The sequence below is a fragment of the Pteropus vampyrus genome, unplaced genomic scaffold (genome assembly GCF_000151845.1).
Source record: "Pteropus vampyrus isolate Shadow unplaced genomic scaffold, Pvam_2.0 Scaffold26, whole genome shotgun sequence".
NCBI classification, from domain to species: domain Eukaryota; kingdom Metazoa; phylum Chordata; class Mammalia; order Chiroptera; family Pteropodidae; genus Pteropus; species Pteropus vampyrus.
The window spans coordinates 8,455,978-8,474,278 of NW_011888807.1; the positions used below are offsets into that span (position 1 = coordinate 8,455,978).

Consider the following 18,301-nt stretch of genomic DNA (forward strand, 5'->3'; position numbering starts at 1 on the left):
ATAAATCCATAGACAGTCACTGCAAAAGTTTGAGGATATAGGTCCTAATACTGAAGTATTTGCCTATGTTCTATATCTATGATCCCCACTGGGGGTGGAAGTTCTGTGAAAAGGAATATTAATTATAGTTGAAAAAACTTAAACATATTAGGGTATTCTCTTTCTGGATAAAAAAGTTAGAGCTTCTTCCTATACATCACGTGTTTCTACAGGGACAAAAGAGCATCGGTTAGAAATTGACAATGAGCCACAGCACACAAGATGCGCTTCTCATGGGTATGTTCACAGCAAGAAGATCCCAAATGAGACTGTGAATTAAAGAATTAAGATAAGATCTGAATTATATACTCGTTGAGAAACAAGAAGGAATACAGAAACTTTTCAATAGAGATACAGTATTTCCCGCATACAAATCTACTGAAAAGACAAAATAGCTTAAGGCTATTTTATCACCAAAGCTACTTGTTTCTTCAGGAATTATTTGAACTTCAGAAGATATACTCCAAAGTTCATTAGAGAGTTTGGACTCAAAGAAAAGGAGAAAAAGTAAGATTGTGTCAAGGTTACAGGTAGCACAATATATACTTATAAAGCATATTTAATATTATATGGAGCCTAACTTGGAGAAAATATCAGAAAGAAAGTGTACAGAACATTAATTGTATTATTTTAAAGCACGGTTATTATCATTACTTTAAAATATTCTAAATGCGCTATTCAATGTAACCGTCTCTTTAAAGATGGAAATACTCAGGTTTTAAAAAATGTAATAAATGGTCGTGTCTTTTCAAAGGATAGTCCGTGTGCCAAAATACGTTAATACTAGCTCTTTTCCCTACATCCTCATGATTTAGCCTGCGCTCTGTGAAAAGCTGCCTTAATGGGCTAGACATAATGAAATGCCATAGACTGGGTCACTTAAAAAACAGAAATTTATTTTCTCCTAATTCTGGAGACAGAAAGTCTAAGATCAGATGCCAATATGGTTGATTTCTGATGAGAACTCCCTTCCTGACTAGTAGAAGGCCTCCCTTTTACTGTGTTTTCACATGACAGAAAGCGTGAGAGAAAGAGCATGAACTCTCCTGGGTCTCTTTTATGAAGGCACTAATCCCATCATGAAGGTCCCACATAATTTTCTCCACACATTATTATTTCCCCAAAGCCTCATCTCCAAATATCATCTAACTGGGTGCTAGGACTTCAACATATAAATTTGAGAGGTGGGGGATACACAATTCAGTCCATAGCAAGTATTATATCTTCTAAATGTGGAAACAACAACAACAACAACAACAACAACAACAACAATAACGCGCTTTTTTTTTTCCAACTTGGTTCTGGCAGAATAGCTCCCTAAAAGAAGGTGGTGAGAAGAAGGACTATTCTGCCATTAACGAGGAAGTAAACAGAAAATACACCATCAACATTCACAAGCTCATCCATGGAGTGGGTTTCAAGAAGCGGGCCCTCTGGCACTTAAAGAGATCTGGAAATTCACAATGAAGGGGATGGGGACTCCAGATATGCGCATTGACACCAGCCTCAACAAGGCCCTGTGGGCTAAAGGGATAAGGAATGTCCCACACCATATCTGGGTGCGGTTGTCCAGAAAACATAATGAGGATAAAGATTCACCAAACAAACTCTATATATTAGTTACCTATGTGCCTGTGACCACTTTCAAAAATCTACAGACAGTTAATGTGGATGAGAGCTAACTACTGATTGTCTAATAAAGATATAAAACTGCCTTTGGGGAAAAAAAAAAAAAAAAACTATCCTTAAAAAAGTATTTTTAGAAATTTTATATAAAGAAAGTAAATGCAGAAATTCTCAATAAAATACAGTATTTCTGAGAAAACTTCTGGAGTGTTTATAATCTGAATTACCACATTCATGAAGTTATAAACTGTGCAACAGTCAATGGAGCCACATAATCCATAGTATATATTGAGTCTGTCTATATTGTACAGACCAAAGTACATGTTAACTAGCAAGGATCCTTTATTTTTTATAATTAACAGATTTTATTTTATTTTTTAACAGTTTTAGCTTTGCAGAAAATATAGAGGTCCGGCATATCTCCTTGCCCACTCTGTTTGTCTTATTATTAACATCTTTAATTAATGCATACATTTGCCACAATTGATGAGCTAATACTGATATATTATTATTAATTAAAGTCCCTAGTTTACATTAATTAAGGTTCTCTCTTTACATGTTATAGTCTATGAATTTTATCAACTGTATGTCAGGTATCCACCATTACAGTATCCTACATCAAAGGTCCCCATCCCCTGGGCCCAGACCCATACTGGTCCATTGCCTGTTAGGAACCTTGCCAAACAGCAGTGAGTGGCAGGTGAGAGAACAAAACAATGTCTATATTTGCAGACTCTCCCCAGTGCTCACATCGCTGCCTCAGCTCCACCTTAGATCCTCATAGGAATACTGGTCCGTAGTGTCAAAATGGTTGGGAACCATTGTCATACATAACAACTTTCTTGCTTTAAACTCCCTTGTGTTCAAGAATTCATTTCTGAACCATATGTGTTTATTAAATACAAAGTAGTCTCTACTGAAGATGTCTAAAAGAAATTATTTGAACAAAGGAGGAGAAACATCTTTAATCCCCACAAAAGCAATTTCTATAGTTGTATATTTGTTATTACATTCTTTTTCTTTTTCTTTTTTTCAGTAAGTTCAAAGGTCTGAGTTATAGAAAATTTAGAGATGAAATTCTTTATCTCCCCAAATTCACCCTGAGCACCACCAACCAAAATTCAGTGAAACACGGAAAATAAGAATAATTAGAAAGGACTCAAAGAATATCACAATCTTCCTCTATGAACCTCTTGGCAGCATTAAGCAACATAGAGGAAAAATTTATGTTACTTTTCTAATAGCAAAGCAATCTTTTTTATTTGCTGTATTCAAGCTCTAGCATCTGGTTGGTTACATTACAGCAAAACTTCATGTTGTTAATGGTTGGTTCAAAACAGCCACTTCAAAGATTTCTTTCTGCAGCCGTGTTCGATATTAGTATTTGTTCTTAGTCCTTTGTGGGGTGCATTAATTGGATCATTTTATACTAATTGAAACTGTTTGCCAAACAGTTACTTTGGCAATTTGGAATTAAAATTCTATTTTTGTCTTGCATGCAGACTCAGTCTGGATCAGGGTAGATGGAAGAAAATTGATAGTCATTTCCTTCTTAATATTCTCAACTTTAGCTTAATGGTTAATTATGCTCAATCTGCATGCATTTATAAATAATGGGAAGTTTTATTTATAAAATTTTAAATTTTTGTACCTTCCTAGATCTGCTGACTAGAAAACTATATCTATTTGGGTCACTATATATATATGTATATATACACATATATATAATATACACATATATAAACACATATATATATACACATATACATATATATGTATGTTTTATGTATGTATATATGTGTATATATATTTTTCCTTTTAGTTTTTATTAGTTATTTAAATTTTAATATAAAAATTATTCTTTTGTTTAATAAAAACATTGTCAAGTAAAAATGAACTAACCTTATGAAACACTCATTACTTTTCAAACATTGAAATCTAACATGTTTTCCTAGAAAATTTGACCTATAATTTGGATTAGTAAAAAGCATTCTAGTTAAGCTACAAAATAACATTCAGTAAACAAATCATGGACATTTAACAAGGAGGAAGTGTATAAGAATAGAATATTATATGTCACAAAATGTAAAATCTTAAATATTGTTAGAGTTGCTTTTATAAGGAGTATACAATGTTGCAAAAACAAAAAGAATGAAATAATTAGAATATGTGGCCACAAAAGCAATATATGAATAAAGTATACAATTATAAATATTATGAAAAATATTACAGATAGAATGAGAGGAAACTGGAATATGAAATATTAAAACTTTACAATAATTATAAGCATGTAGCAATATTTTACAAACTTTGAATCAATGATGATATAGCCAAAGGGAATCAAAAACAAAATTTAATAACTGAGGTGAATGATAGAGAAAGCAAATATAAAATGATCATAGGTCACTAGAGACACATGAATTCTCCAATGTTTCATAGTAAAGGAGTAGGTCTTTCTTGTGATGAAACATTGAACAATGAGATAGAATCTTAATACTGGTGGATTAAAGAACTGACTTCAGGAAGAAAACAAAAATGATGCTGTGGGTGGGACAGAAATAGTCGCATATAGTTTTAACCCTTCCTCTTTGGAGGGAAATGTTTATAACTTGGTTTATGTCTGTGCCCTTGACCCTACCATAGTCCACATTTTACCAGTAACACATTAAACACATACAAAATCACACTCATACATTTTTTTAATTATGTTAATCAAAATGGGGGAAATATATTAATATCAGAACCAATAACCAGAAAGATCATAACTAATTAGAAACAATGATCAAAATCTAACAAGATTAATTTCACAAAGAGAAATTTCATTTTTAGTACTTGGGAAGGGGGTAAGCTAGTGTTTTATTTATAGTTGCTATTTAGAAAGTGTGCATCAAACTTAATTAGTCATAAATTTTGCATGTTCTAAAAGTAAAAATAACCATAAAATAAGCTATTTTTATCTATATTGATAGCTATATCCATAGTCAGAGAGCTGATAGCACTACCTTTTTAGAGTGCCATTTCATTTTATTTTAATCATTATGTTTTTTGGCAGGGTGCTTTTAAGAAGACTGTAGGAAATTCAAACACATTCACCCAGTAATAAGAGTGGTGATGCAACTTAAAACATGGCTTATTAATAAAAAAGGTAAGACTAAAGATAAGATTTTGGAAAGAAAAGCCATTACAGCAATGTTCCGATATTAAGAAATGTCAAGCAAATTGATTACACTTGTTTTCCTTTTTATCAAGGATAAGGTATAATAGAAACAATAAGTGAAAGATATAGAAATAAATCTCAACTCAACATCAAATATATATCTCTAATACAATTGTGTAAGTGGGGAATTTCCTACTTAGAAGATATTCAACAGTAGTTTGGAAAACCATTCTGTATTTAAATAAAGATAGAAGAATGGCAGGAGAAGATAATCTGCATTTCCCTTCTAGTTCTAAAATAATATGACTCTATGTTAACCTGAAAAAGTAGACCAGACAATTCTGAGAGATTCAGCTCAAGATCTTAAATTAGGGAATTAAATCCTGAGGAAAGATGACATAAAATAACTTCCTTAAAAACTAAAAGCAATAACCTGTATCTAAGATTATCAACAATAAATTAATAAAATTTCTGATAGCAAAAATTTGTCACACTGACTCAAAACTTTTAACAACTGTGAAAGAATACATGCTGAGTAAAAAATTCACTTGATTATGTGACTGTTACTCAGTTCAGCGGGTATCCTCTATATCTAAATCAGACACTGCATTTCCATGGTGGCCTTTTTTATATTCTAAGGAGTTAATCATCTCTGAGGGTCCTGCGATTTTTACTGTTTCATGCTTTTGTGATCTTTTGTCATTCTATGTGTAATCATTTAAAATAGAGTTCATCAAGAGAAGTTCTTTTCTCAATAACAGTGTATTGTAGATTTTCATGTCCACTACCTGTGACTGCTGACCCAACAAAATGACCAAATGAACATTTTGACTTCTCACTTTTCAAGCAAATATTTGACATCATATTGGTAAAGTTTTAATCCCTTTGAATTAGTTTTCTTATCCCTAAGATTGTTGTTACTTATATGCCTTTTGGAAAGATTCTCAGTAATAACAAAAAATATATATCTTATTGAAGTCTTTTGGAACAAGAAAGCATATAGAAGATACTATTAATGACTTTTTTCATTAATCCTCATACTTCTGTGAGGAGTATATCCTTGGTATGCAGGTAAAAGAGGATTATATAGCCAAGCAGTGAGCCAGAGTGTTTCAATATAGCTTATGGAACTATAGCATTTTCTTTTCTGATTAAGTTTACTATTCCCTGAGAGTTGCTCTTCTTAGAAATAATCTCACAAACAGATTTAAGAATTATTTTTAGGAAAAATTTTAAGAGAATGAATATAAGGTAGTTTTTACTATAAACCTATGAAACCAAATTATATATAGTGAATCAAAATCCATGTAATAAGTTAGCCTGAAATAATACTTGTGCTTCAAGTGGAAAATTGAGATACAAATAATTTTTTGAATGGTTATTTTTATTTTTATGTATATATCTGAATGTTTACTAAAATCCTCTAGGAATCCACATGCCCTTTTTAATGTAAAATTAATATTAACTTACTATTATATATTTATAATTTTCTTTTGGAAACAAATTTTAATTTACATATTTTTCTCTATGTTTACTTAGCACAAATAATATGAATAGCATTTCTAGAATTTTGAGACCAGCATAAAATGTGGTAATTACCCTCAAGGTGCTTAATATTTATTGAGACATAAATTTGAACTTTGAAATGTTTAAAATCAAGTAATGAATTATATTTACAGTACCTGACTTATATATAGTTAGTTGTTCAGGTTAAATCACGTGTTAAGCAGTAATTTGATTTATAAGGTTATCAATTTTCTTTGTTAAGTAACCTCACTTAAATGAAATGATAATAAAGTAACATTTTTAGCAAATAATGCATTTTAAATTATTACATTGATTCATTTGGCACCAATGAATAATACTATGAGGCATCTCATTCCAATTAAAAACATTAAAAATAATTTTTTAAAAAATTAAGTGCCTTGCCAAAATTCACATAGGTAATATATATGCAACTCAATATTTTTTACTGCAGATACAGTGTTCTATTTTCATATCTAACGCTCTATGCTTTCTTCTTTGCTATAGCAGCACTGATTGAAATCATAGCACCTGTTCACAGTGTTGCAAAAGGAGAACCAGTCAAATAAATGTTGGATAACTGCAAGTCATCACAAATTATAAAACTAAGCCAATAGTTATTCTTAATAACAATACTCACTGTTTTATTTCTTTAAATAAGTTTTGGCCTTTTAGATTCTACTTCTTAATAAATTTTCTTCTCCAGCTTTCATTTAGATTTTGAAGTTGGAAAACCATCCTTGAAAAAGTTGCCTAGAGTTTAATTGGAAAAATCTGCTTGGATTTAATTTACCATGTATGTAATGCACTCTCTAATATGAAGTTCTTAAATAATTATCAAATAAAATAAGAAAATAATCTTAAACATTAGGTATAAATATTTAAATAACAATAATTTTGCGACATCATTAAAACTGCTTATATCACAATAAATATAAATTCATAACTGTATATTGATTTCAATATATAACTCAAATATTTTTGCATTGTTAACTCTTGCTGTCCATATCTTTTATAATTTCCTTTTCACAAGTTCTAGTAGAGATCTCTCCCTGTATATTTTACTATCATCCCAGGATGTATGCTTAGTTTTGTATATATTTTGTATATATTCGATATTGTATATACAGTTTCAAAGTAGTATCCTATGAATGATTATTTGTTTAAATTAATTTAATGTGCCACAAGAGAGGTAAGTTAAAGAATCATGCTATAAATATTAGAAAATAAATTGAGGCTCTTTTTTTTTTTTTACCAATTCCTCACTCTTAATAACAGGATGGCCTTTTTCTCTTTTCACAACTTTGCACATGACCAGGATACTTTATAATTTTTCTAAATATTTAAATCATGTCTCTACTTTACCTTATATCTGATTTGCTCCATAACATGTTGATAAATCAAAAAAGTGTGAATGTATTATCTGAAATTGTATTTCCCTTACAATAAAATTTTATAAAATATAAATAAGGTGAGGACATAGAAATTGTTTTGTTCTTTATTGAATCCTCAAGTCTGGTATATATCTAGTATGGGGAGAAAAGGTAATGGACAGGTATTAATAAAAGAGTTATCGTGTTATATCATTTCAGCATTCCTATAAATGTTAAAATCTTCGCAAACCATGTATTATATTTTTAGTCTTACGTTTCTAAATATAAAATAAACTTAATTTTGTAGGTAGCTCAAATGCTGACATTATGAACATGCTGACATAAGAGATGTCCAAACATATAGAGAATTTTTATAAAAGTTTATTTGAGCCAAACTAATGATACATGGCAGGGAACAAGATCTTAAATACTCCAGGTAATAACAGTTTTGCAGCTTCTTTTACGAATTTGAAATTAAGGAGGGAACTAAGGAAGATTACATACAGGAGGCAGAAAGGCAGGGATTGGATTACAGGATAGTTTACAAGGTTATGTGCTCTCTTGAGGGTGGTTATTTCAAAGGTGTGTTAACCTAGATGCACAGAAATAATGGACAGGGCTTGTCTAAGGAAAAGATAAACCTTTAACTATAAAATTTTTATACCTGGGGTGTGACTACCCACCATGACCTGCCAAGTTAGAAATTTACAATCAGATCACCCTGTGAGGTTAATTTCCATAGAATCCCTTTTTTTTGTCTACAAACAGCACATGACATGTGTGGTGAATCAACCTTTTCTCTATTTAGAAGCTCATCTTTATCAATTCCTAGGAAAGACAGAAGTGTTTCAACTTTTTAAAAATATTTCATTTTTGTTTTTGTTTTTATTTTACTAAAATTAAACTACATTTTCTAGCTCAGAACTTGGAGAAAAGATGATTTAAGGCAGGACAGATACCATTTCTTTATTCTCAAATAGAGTGTCACACTAGTTTATTAGTGAGAACTGAATTTTTATATAAAAAATCTCCTAATTATTGAATATGTATACAATGAAAAAGTGCTTCTGAGATGCATGTACTTGGGTTAGTACACAGATACATGAGTATAATATTTCTTTCAAATTCTTTATGCAAGTTTATAAGAATCTGTGCTAAAAATCCGTGAAAGACAACATTTTAAATAAATATCTAAACAGGCTAGATCTTCATAAGTAGTATTTTAAAATCTCCTATCATTCTGCTGACAAAATCTGCACAAATGAAGTTTATTTTTATTTAGTTGAACTGTATATTAAAGATTTCCCTATTTCCTATCTTTTAAGTTTTCTTATAAGTTTTTTACTTTTCTTACTCAACTCTGAATTTTTTATTTTTTTATTTTTTTTTTATTTCTAAAAGCCAAGAGCTTCTATTATTTTATAGGAATCAGAGTGTAGAAGACTCCGAGAATTATATTGAGTCATTAGCAAAAAGTAAACACTGTAAGTTTGGGATTCAAGTAGATTAGTTTTGAGGTGATTTTACAATGTTATCAACAACATAACCATGGACAAGTTAGTTAACCTTTCTGACTATTAATTTTAGTGCAATTCTTTGAAAGTATTTTTTTTGTTATTAAAAAGTTGAGGAAGGAACCTAAAATTCTATTATAGATAGTAAAAGATGTAATCAATTTAAAGCAGTGACTAAAACCTAATTAGTGTTTATTAGTATTAGATTTAGGTATGTATTTTGCTATAACATCTTATGGAAGGAAAAGCTTCTAATATATGCAAATTTAAGGCTGTTTCATTATTTTGAATTCTCTCATAATTCTAAAGAAATACTTTAGAATATTAAATTACCATTGATACAAAAGTCCAATACTTTCCTATTACTTACATTTTATTTGCAAATTCTTTTATGAAGATGATTTTGATATCCAAAATATATTCAAAAATTACGTTTTTAAAATGTCTGTATTTGTTTATTTTTAATTTGTAACACATATCAAGTGATAGAAAAACATAGTGAGAAAATAAGACCCTATATATAGAAATTGCTTTTGTAAAAATATTTTAGGTATATATCAAGTGAAACGCATATCAAGTTATACAACAAAATGGGTGGAAAAATAAGATTCTGTATTCTAAAACTGATTTTAGAAAAATATTTTAGAAAAAATTAGTTTCATAAAATAATATTCAACTCTATCAGAAACATTGAAGCACATAAAAGTCTGTGCAAAATATTCAATTTTGAGAGATTTAATGTTCCCCAAAACTTAAAATACACAGATGGCCAAAGTACACATGATCTTTGGGAAGTCTTGCTCCCTAATGCCTCTGAGTGTACTGTGTTTTGTTTGTCAGAATGATGTCAAGTCTGTTAGAACAGCTTGGCTAATTTTGACAGAATTTTTTCCTAAATTAAAGACAGCCAGATAAAGCCTGTGGTTTAGAGGAGAAAACTTGAATTTTATCACCAGCTCTCAATGAACAAAAGTTATTTCTTTGCATAATTTATACTTCCTTTTCTATTTGAAAGTATGCAATTATTTCCAATGTTTCATTTAAAATCTTAATCATGCTTTTCTTTTAACTTAAAAAATTTGTATCATAAACATGTAGTAAAAAAAATGTGACTAAATTGAGTATTTCATCAGACCTATAGGCTTCACATAAAGAAAATTAAATTTGACTCTGGTTCTATTAATTCACACCTGCATGGCTTTATGTTCTTTGACAAGTATTCAATTAAACTTAAAATATTATGAGTTTTTGTCAGTATTGCATAACCCAACTGAAAGTATTTACCAGGGTGCTTAAGAAGTGCTTAAAAAATTGAGCCTATGTTCACACAAATTGTTATTGTTTCTATTATTTTCATTATGGATAGACTGAAGTCTTGAGGAAGAATCTTATTTATATTTGGTTCATAGAGAACTGATGATGACCTGGGTATCATAGTGAAAAAAATTAGTGTTAAATTAAACTGATATTTAAAGAATATCTACTATATACACACCCAATGTTACACATAATTTACATATTACATCATTAAAATAGTCACCATTTTACAGATATGAATCATAAGGTCAAAGATTAAATTCCTGTTCAATTTTCATACTCATAGAAAATACTCAACCCACCATTTGAACCTACGCCTGTCTCCAAAGCTACTTCTGATGTCCCATTGCATTTGGAGTCAGAATTATATTAAATCTTATGTATTTTAGGAAATTGTACTCTCCCTAAGATCATATCAGATCAAAATTGATATTTTGAAAAAAAAATTTAGTATTTGAATTTTTTTAAGTCAATATTACAAGTGATTAATTCTATTAGCATTTGATGCTAGAATTGTTTACCGATAAAATAACCTCTTGTATAACATTGTCTGAGACTTTTTATTCACATATTGTTAATCATTTTACCAATTTTTTTTCTGAAGTAAATGTAAATCACATTTAAACTCCAGCTTTTACAATAAATGACAGTCTGAATAAATATCAAGGCATATAAATTACTAACAATATAACTAAATATAATTACGAAAATAATATACAACTGACACTAGTGATTTCAAGTCAATTGTATGAAATAGTTGAATTTCTAAATCTGATACTTAATAAAAAAATGAATGCTTTATGTATAATAACATGATACCAGGTATTATAAAACAAATCATATTAGTTTCCTATTTTATATACATTAATGAGAATTAACAATAAAAATTATAGTATGATAAATTTTATTCTGTCCTATATCCTTACATTATGAATTACCAATCTACAGATCTGATAAGGTAAAAAATTAAGTTAATTAACTTTTTGAGTCATCAGTTAATTAAGCTTGGTAATGAAGAACTACGTGTAAACCAAAGAAATAATTGATCCAGAATCAAAGAATAATGTAAAGGCTTTTAGAATATAATTATTTGTGTAGTATTTTATATTCCTCTTATATCTTAAAACATGTTTTTATGTTTTAGCTATGTGTGTTTGTGTGTGTACACACACACTTATAGTTGTAAGACAGGTAAGAGTATCCCAATACTTTCATTATTAATGCTTCTTTTTATTAATTTTCTTTATATACTCTCTACATTTCATACAATGTATTTAGAGATGGGAATACACTTACTTTGCAAGAATTTTATGAGGTTGAAAGTTAATATGCAACAATAAAAATGTATTTGTCTTTGATGAATTTACATTGTGAATGAAAATTTCTGTATTTGTATGGTGTCCTAGGTGGATTTTTTTGGTGTGTTTTTGTTTGTTTGTTTGTTTGTTTGTTTGTTTGTTACAAACTAAAAGAGAAACAAAAGTGTTGGGAATGCATCCAGATTCATGTATGTTGTCCAGTATGTACCATTTCTAGAAGCATTAATAATGTATTGAATTAATAGTGTGCTCCTAGAGATTGCAAACCAAACTTTTGTTCTGGAATGCACTCCTCCCAGATAACTGCATGGCTCAATTCGTTCAAGTCTGCTCTTAAACATAACATTATCAGATAAGCTTTTTGTAAATACTTGTTCAGATTCTCTCTCCTTCAATCTCTATTTTCTAAACTTGTTTTACTTTCTGTTTTAACTCTTATACGAACTGACACAATATGTGCTTGGTTGTTGTTGATGATGATGTTATATGTTTGTTTATTATCAATTTCTCTCACTAGCATGTAAGTCAACAAGAGCAGAGACTTCGTTTTCATTAACTCTTTTCTCTCAGCAGCTGCCACAATTATGCACTCAATGATATCTGTTGACTATTGAATAGCAATTTACAGAAAACATAAAACAAACTCAAAATGTATCTAAATAGCAAATAAATTAATATGGGTATTTAATAAGATAAAATTATTCTTACAGTTACAATATACCTATGGTAGTTATAACTTTAATTCTTACCTTTAGTCTTCTAAGGATTTTTTTCTGATAGAAATTTATGATGTTAAGAACACTGAAAATAGACTTTGTCACAATCTATACTTGACAGTGAGGCACAGAGTTCAGCATTAAAAAAAAAAAAAAAACACAAAGCAGTTCAGGGAGAGGGAGATTTAGGATTTGGAATTATCCTCAGATAGTGGGACAGGACAGATGCTGGAGGAGTGGCCTAGATGCAAAGCCACACTTCTAAGGTGTATGTTGAGTTTCTGAAAGTCTTGACAGACTTGTTTGGGATTCTAAAAGGAGATGAAATTTGACTTATCAATTAGTTACCAATGAATTAAATCAAATGTTCAGTGCACATTCTAATGTCTTTCAGATCATTAACATATTCTCTCATAACTATATGTTAGCTTACTATGGACTCTCAACTAGAAAAGTATAATTCACTTTTATATGGTTTTCCAATTTAGCCTCATGATCCTCTACTATATCTGCTACACAGCTTCCAGAATGGCCATTCTTATATTTAAAACATGTATGGTCACTTCAAGTTCGAAGAGTCCTCAAAATGTTCATCTATAAAGATGTTATTATTTTTTTTGTTGGTGGTGGTGATTGCCATCTAGAATATAAACTCAAAAGGGAAATATTTTTTTTTGCTGTTTTGTTGCCTAATATACCTCACTTAATATATGCTTGATGAATATTTATTGAATGAATAACAATAAATAGTCAAAAAATTGTATCTAATGTTTCATTTAGTTCTGATCAGGACTAGGATCATAAGCCTGACAGTGATTTCTAACATTGTTTTTTTTCTTATATAACAACTCTTCCATCTGCTTTTACCTCATATCTTCTCTCCCTGGTTCATAATACATCTTCCCTCTCCCTCTACTTCTCACCCTGCCACTGCACACACACAAATCAACATTGATATTACTAGTACCCCGCCTCTTCTTCTCCTTCCAAGAATGATACCCTATTCTGAACATCTGTGATTTAGTAAGCACACATAAGGCATAAAATTCATGTAAATACTTGTTCAGATTCTCTCTCTTCTCTAAATAATTGCATTATTTAGGAAGTAGCAAGTAAACACATGCTGCTGGAGCTTAAATGAAGGAAAGAAAGAAAAACGATGAAATTATGCAATTATGACAGATCTTTTACATCCTCTTAGAGGTGGGTGAAAGGGAAGAGAGAGGGAGAGGGAGAGGGAGAGAGAGAGAGAGAGAAAGCAGCACACACATGCACAGATGGTGGATTGGAATAGGGCTGTGATCATTACCACAGTCTCCTGAATGACCTCTTTGCATCACATTTTCCTCATCACAGTACATCCTTTTATCCTTTTATTGGTTCTCTGTCAAAAATTTTATCTGTTCAAATGGAACCTCTCAAATGTTAAACTGGTTTTAAGATGTGGACACATATATGAGACCTATTGAATGGAAGGGAGGGGGTAAAAACACTTAAGCTTTTTCTGCTTCAACTGGATTTGCTCCATACTGTCTGGGAGTTAACATTATAGGTCGCTTGTTTCCTTTTTGAACACAGCTGTGAGCAGTTAAGAAAAGCAAAGGCAGGAGGTGTGGTATAGTTCGACATTGGTATATGTAGTTCCTCCTTATCTGCAGTTTTACTTTCTGTGGCTTCAGTTATCTGCCATCAACCACAATCCAAAAATATTAAATGAAAACTCCCAGAAATAGACAATTCATAAGTTTTAAATTGTGAGTTCTTCTGAGTGGTGTGATGAAATTTCACACCATCCTGCTCTGACCTGCCGAGGACGTGAATCATCCTTCTGTCCTGCGGATCCATGCGTTATACACCCCCACCTGTGAGTCACGGAGTAGCCATCTTGGCTTTCATACCGTTGAGGTATTGCAGTGTTTATGTTCAAATAACCTTTATTTTACTTGATAATGGCTCCAAATTTCAATAGTAGTGATGCTGGCGATTTGGATATACCAAAGAGAAGTATAAAGTATTTCCTTTAAGTGAAGAGGAGTGTATGTATAAAATATATATATATATATATATACTATATATATATATAGTATATATATATATATAGTATTACTATATAGTATATATAGTATGTATATATATGTATATATATATATAGTATTATATATATATGTATATATATATAGTATTACTATATAGTATATATAGTATATATATATAGTATTACTATATAGTATATATAGTATGTATATATCAATATATACATACTATATATATAGTATTTATAGGCTTCAGTATTATCTATGGTTTCAGGTAGCCACTGGGGGGGTCTTTGAACATATATCTCAACAAAGGCTGACTACTGTATATTTTAGTTTGCCTTTCTTGAAATCCATAACATTTAGTCCCTTTGAATAAATAACTATCCACCTCTAGAAAAAATCTGGATCCATCTTCAACTAACATCAAATCATATTCCCTCATTATCATATTAAAGAAAACCCGAAGTGTAGGAATTAAGATACTTGTCAAGCAGAAACGGTGACACACAAAGATCTCAGTCAGTTTGAGGGACATGTTTGTACTGAGAAGAGAGAAAAAGAAAGAGAAAAGTGAGAAAGTGGTATGGAAACAGGAATCAGAAAGAAGATGGCATTGAAATTTGTGGAATTTCTATGGCGACCTCTACTTCTTTCATGGTTCTTTTCTAAGACTGGCCCTGGTATAATATAATTTATGACTTTGCTCAATGTAAAAGAAGGATGAACTTTTCAAAAAGAGAATTTTATTTAACCTGTCTGGAAGACTGATTTGTAATTTCGTATTTTTCTACAAAGGATACTTTGATTTGAAGATTTTTTTTTTTCTTTTCCTAGTGATTTCACTAAAATTGAAGAAATATAAAATTTTCTTTGCCAGAGAAAAAAGAACTTTATATTTCTCCTTTAAAAAAATAAATAAATAAGGGAGACCAAAAAGGAATTGAATTGAATTAAATATATATATATATATTATATATATATATATATATATATTATATATATATATATATATATATATAATATATATATATGTAGAATGAGCATAGTAAGAAAAATGACACATGTATCATAAAAGAATAGCCTATTAGGACTTTCACTTGCTAATCACCATTAAAGAATAAGCTTTTCTGAATGCTGTGCGTGTGTGTGCCTTCTAGCCAAATCACGTTATTGAAGTTTTTGTAGTAGTTGACAGTTTTCTCATGTAAAATCGACTGACTTTGTCTAAGGAATGAATCTCTGGCAGAAACCCTTGGCCATTTTTTCAAGTCCTTACATATGAGAGATGTCCTAAATGACTGAAGGACTAATGTAGTAATGAATGTTGCAAAAACAATGTTAACTGTGCAATAGAGGGCAGTTATTAATTTGTTTCAGTTGGATGCATATGCCAGAAAGCTTTATTTATGCATACCATTTCAGGAGAGAGAGAAAGAGATCACTTAGCCTGAGGGAACATCATAGTAAAGTATTTCTTAAACAAGATCTGTTCTTGCATACAACACAATGTCACTTTCACAAGCTGATATTCAAGAAAAAAAAAGAAAAATTGTAACAATTTTTTAAGCTTTTCTCCAAATATTTTAAATTAAAGAGTAGCAATGAGAGAACTTTTCCACTTTCTCACCTTATTTCTCTTCATGTCCACAGGAGTAAGTATTTGGAAGTAGATATTGCTGCTACACAAGATGGAATTCTTATACTCACATGCTGGGGGTTCTTAAATGCTTTTGAGCTTTAAAGTACTGAACAATTAAAATATGCATTGACATTTTTTGCATTTAAATATCTATTTATAATTCACAGCTTTATCAGTTTTAAATTGTCTAGACAAGAATCATCCCTGTTTAAAGAATTATTCTACACTCAATCTGCTTTATTTTACTCTAATTTGAATATAGGAAAATTTATTTTTATGCCATAAACTGTTTTTGTGTAAAGTTAAATATTTAGAACAACAAGTTGGAAAAGTATTGCACTTTTACAGTAATTGAATGATGAATCATACCTAAATCTGTATCTTAACCATGCCAATTTTACAGACTCTCCTACTGTTTTGGCCTTTTTTTAAAAACATTTTATTTTGTTTTTTAAGTATTCACAGTGAATTTTAGGTAAAATTCACTTAGAGTTGTTATAATATTCTTATGTATCAGTAATGTTTCTATATCTATGTTTAACACTGGATAATATACTCCTCTAATTGTCAGATAATGATGATGTTTCCAGTAAAAACTAAAAATTGTATAAAAATTTTAAAATTTTCTTTAGAGGAATATGTGTTTCATTATTCATTACTAAACAGTCTTAATCATTTCATGTTGTTTCATAAAATTAATAGGCATGGAAATTCTGTTATCTTAAAATCTACATGAGTAAATCTATCAATATGTGTTAAGATATGATTACTTAAAAAGTTAAATTTCTATTTACATTAAAACACACTGAGTCATTTAAAATCAACTGAAAATGTATGTATTGTCAAAGTCCTATATCTCATACAATGTGGGAATATAAATGAAAGTCGTAGTAAGTTATAATCATCTAAAAAACCTGTAGATCACTTGAACAATTTTGCTATGATAATAAAGAATAACTAGGAAATACCCCAACAGTTTCTACCTGAATGGAAGCTAATGTATTCTAGGTACTGGGTCAATGTCATGTTTTTAATAAGATGTAGTTTCTACATGTGGAACAAAACATAAATAATATTGAAATTTTACATAAAGCCTTTGATACATGATGTAACTAATTAAAATTCAACACAATATTTTGTCCTAAGGCAGATGATTTGCTTTATGATAAGAAAGTACATCTTCTCAAATTGGTCCAGGTAAGAGAATTTGTCTCCTATTAAATAGATGTTATCTGTGATGTGAACTAAGTGCATTCATTCATTCATTCATTGTAATATGATTTTAAAAAGTGAACTTTTTACAAAACTGAAAACTAAAAGTGTTTTAAGTACTAATTTCAAAGATTGTTAAAATTCAACATGGACAAGATGATCAGAGAAAATTAGAAAATATAATTTAAAAGACAGAACAAATGAAGGAAATGATATGAATAATATGGATATAACAAAGATTAAGATTAAGTCTTGGGAGGATAAGGTAGCAAGGAGGCAAAATCTTAAGAGAGATAGTTATCGATGCACTCTAGAACATGCATATAATTTCCATAATTTTCTCCCTGATAATCAATACCTCAAACTTAAGTGCTTCATTCTGGGCCATTTTACCAGTAAATTCTCCATGGATTTATTTTACTTTATTTTTTTTTAGATCATTTCTGTTTCCTCGGAAGCAGGAAAGTTCTACTGGTAATAACATAGAACCTGGAGCCAAAAAAGAAAATTGCAAGGGGAGTTGAGACACAGAGCAAAAATCCGGCAGACACAAGGAAGAGAAGTATTTGCATAATCTTCTCAGTTTGTTTTCTATTTTTGAGTGAAAATATCATGAGGTTACCAGAGATTCTGTAATTGGATACAATGAGCAGATATTTCGTAGTGCTTGTATTACCTGAAGCTATATTACTATTATTTTATTCGAAATTAAGTAGTTCATTCAAGTTAGTAGCAGTGTAGGAAAGGTATTGAAAAGTTTATCATAAGAGGAAAAGGGGAAAAATAGGCATGACTGAAACTGAGGTTCTTGTTGATCACACTACTGCTG

The 18,301-nt window shown here is 30.1% G+C and overlaps 1 pseudogene; it reads left to right on the top strand.

Moving 5' to 3' along the window:
* The first annotated feature begins 261 nt into the window (after nucleotides 1–261).
* On the top strand, nucleotides 262–1,758 carry LOC105289667 (annotated as a pseudogene).
* Nucleotides 1,759–18,301: the final 16,543 nt, after the last annotated feature.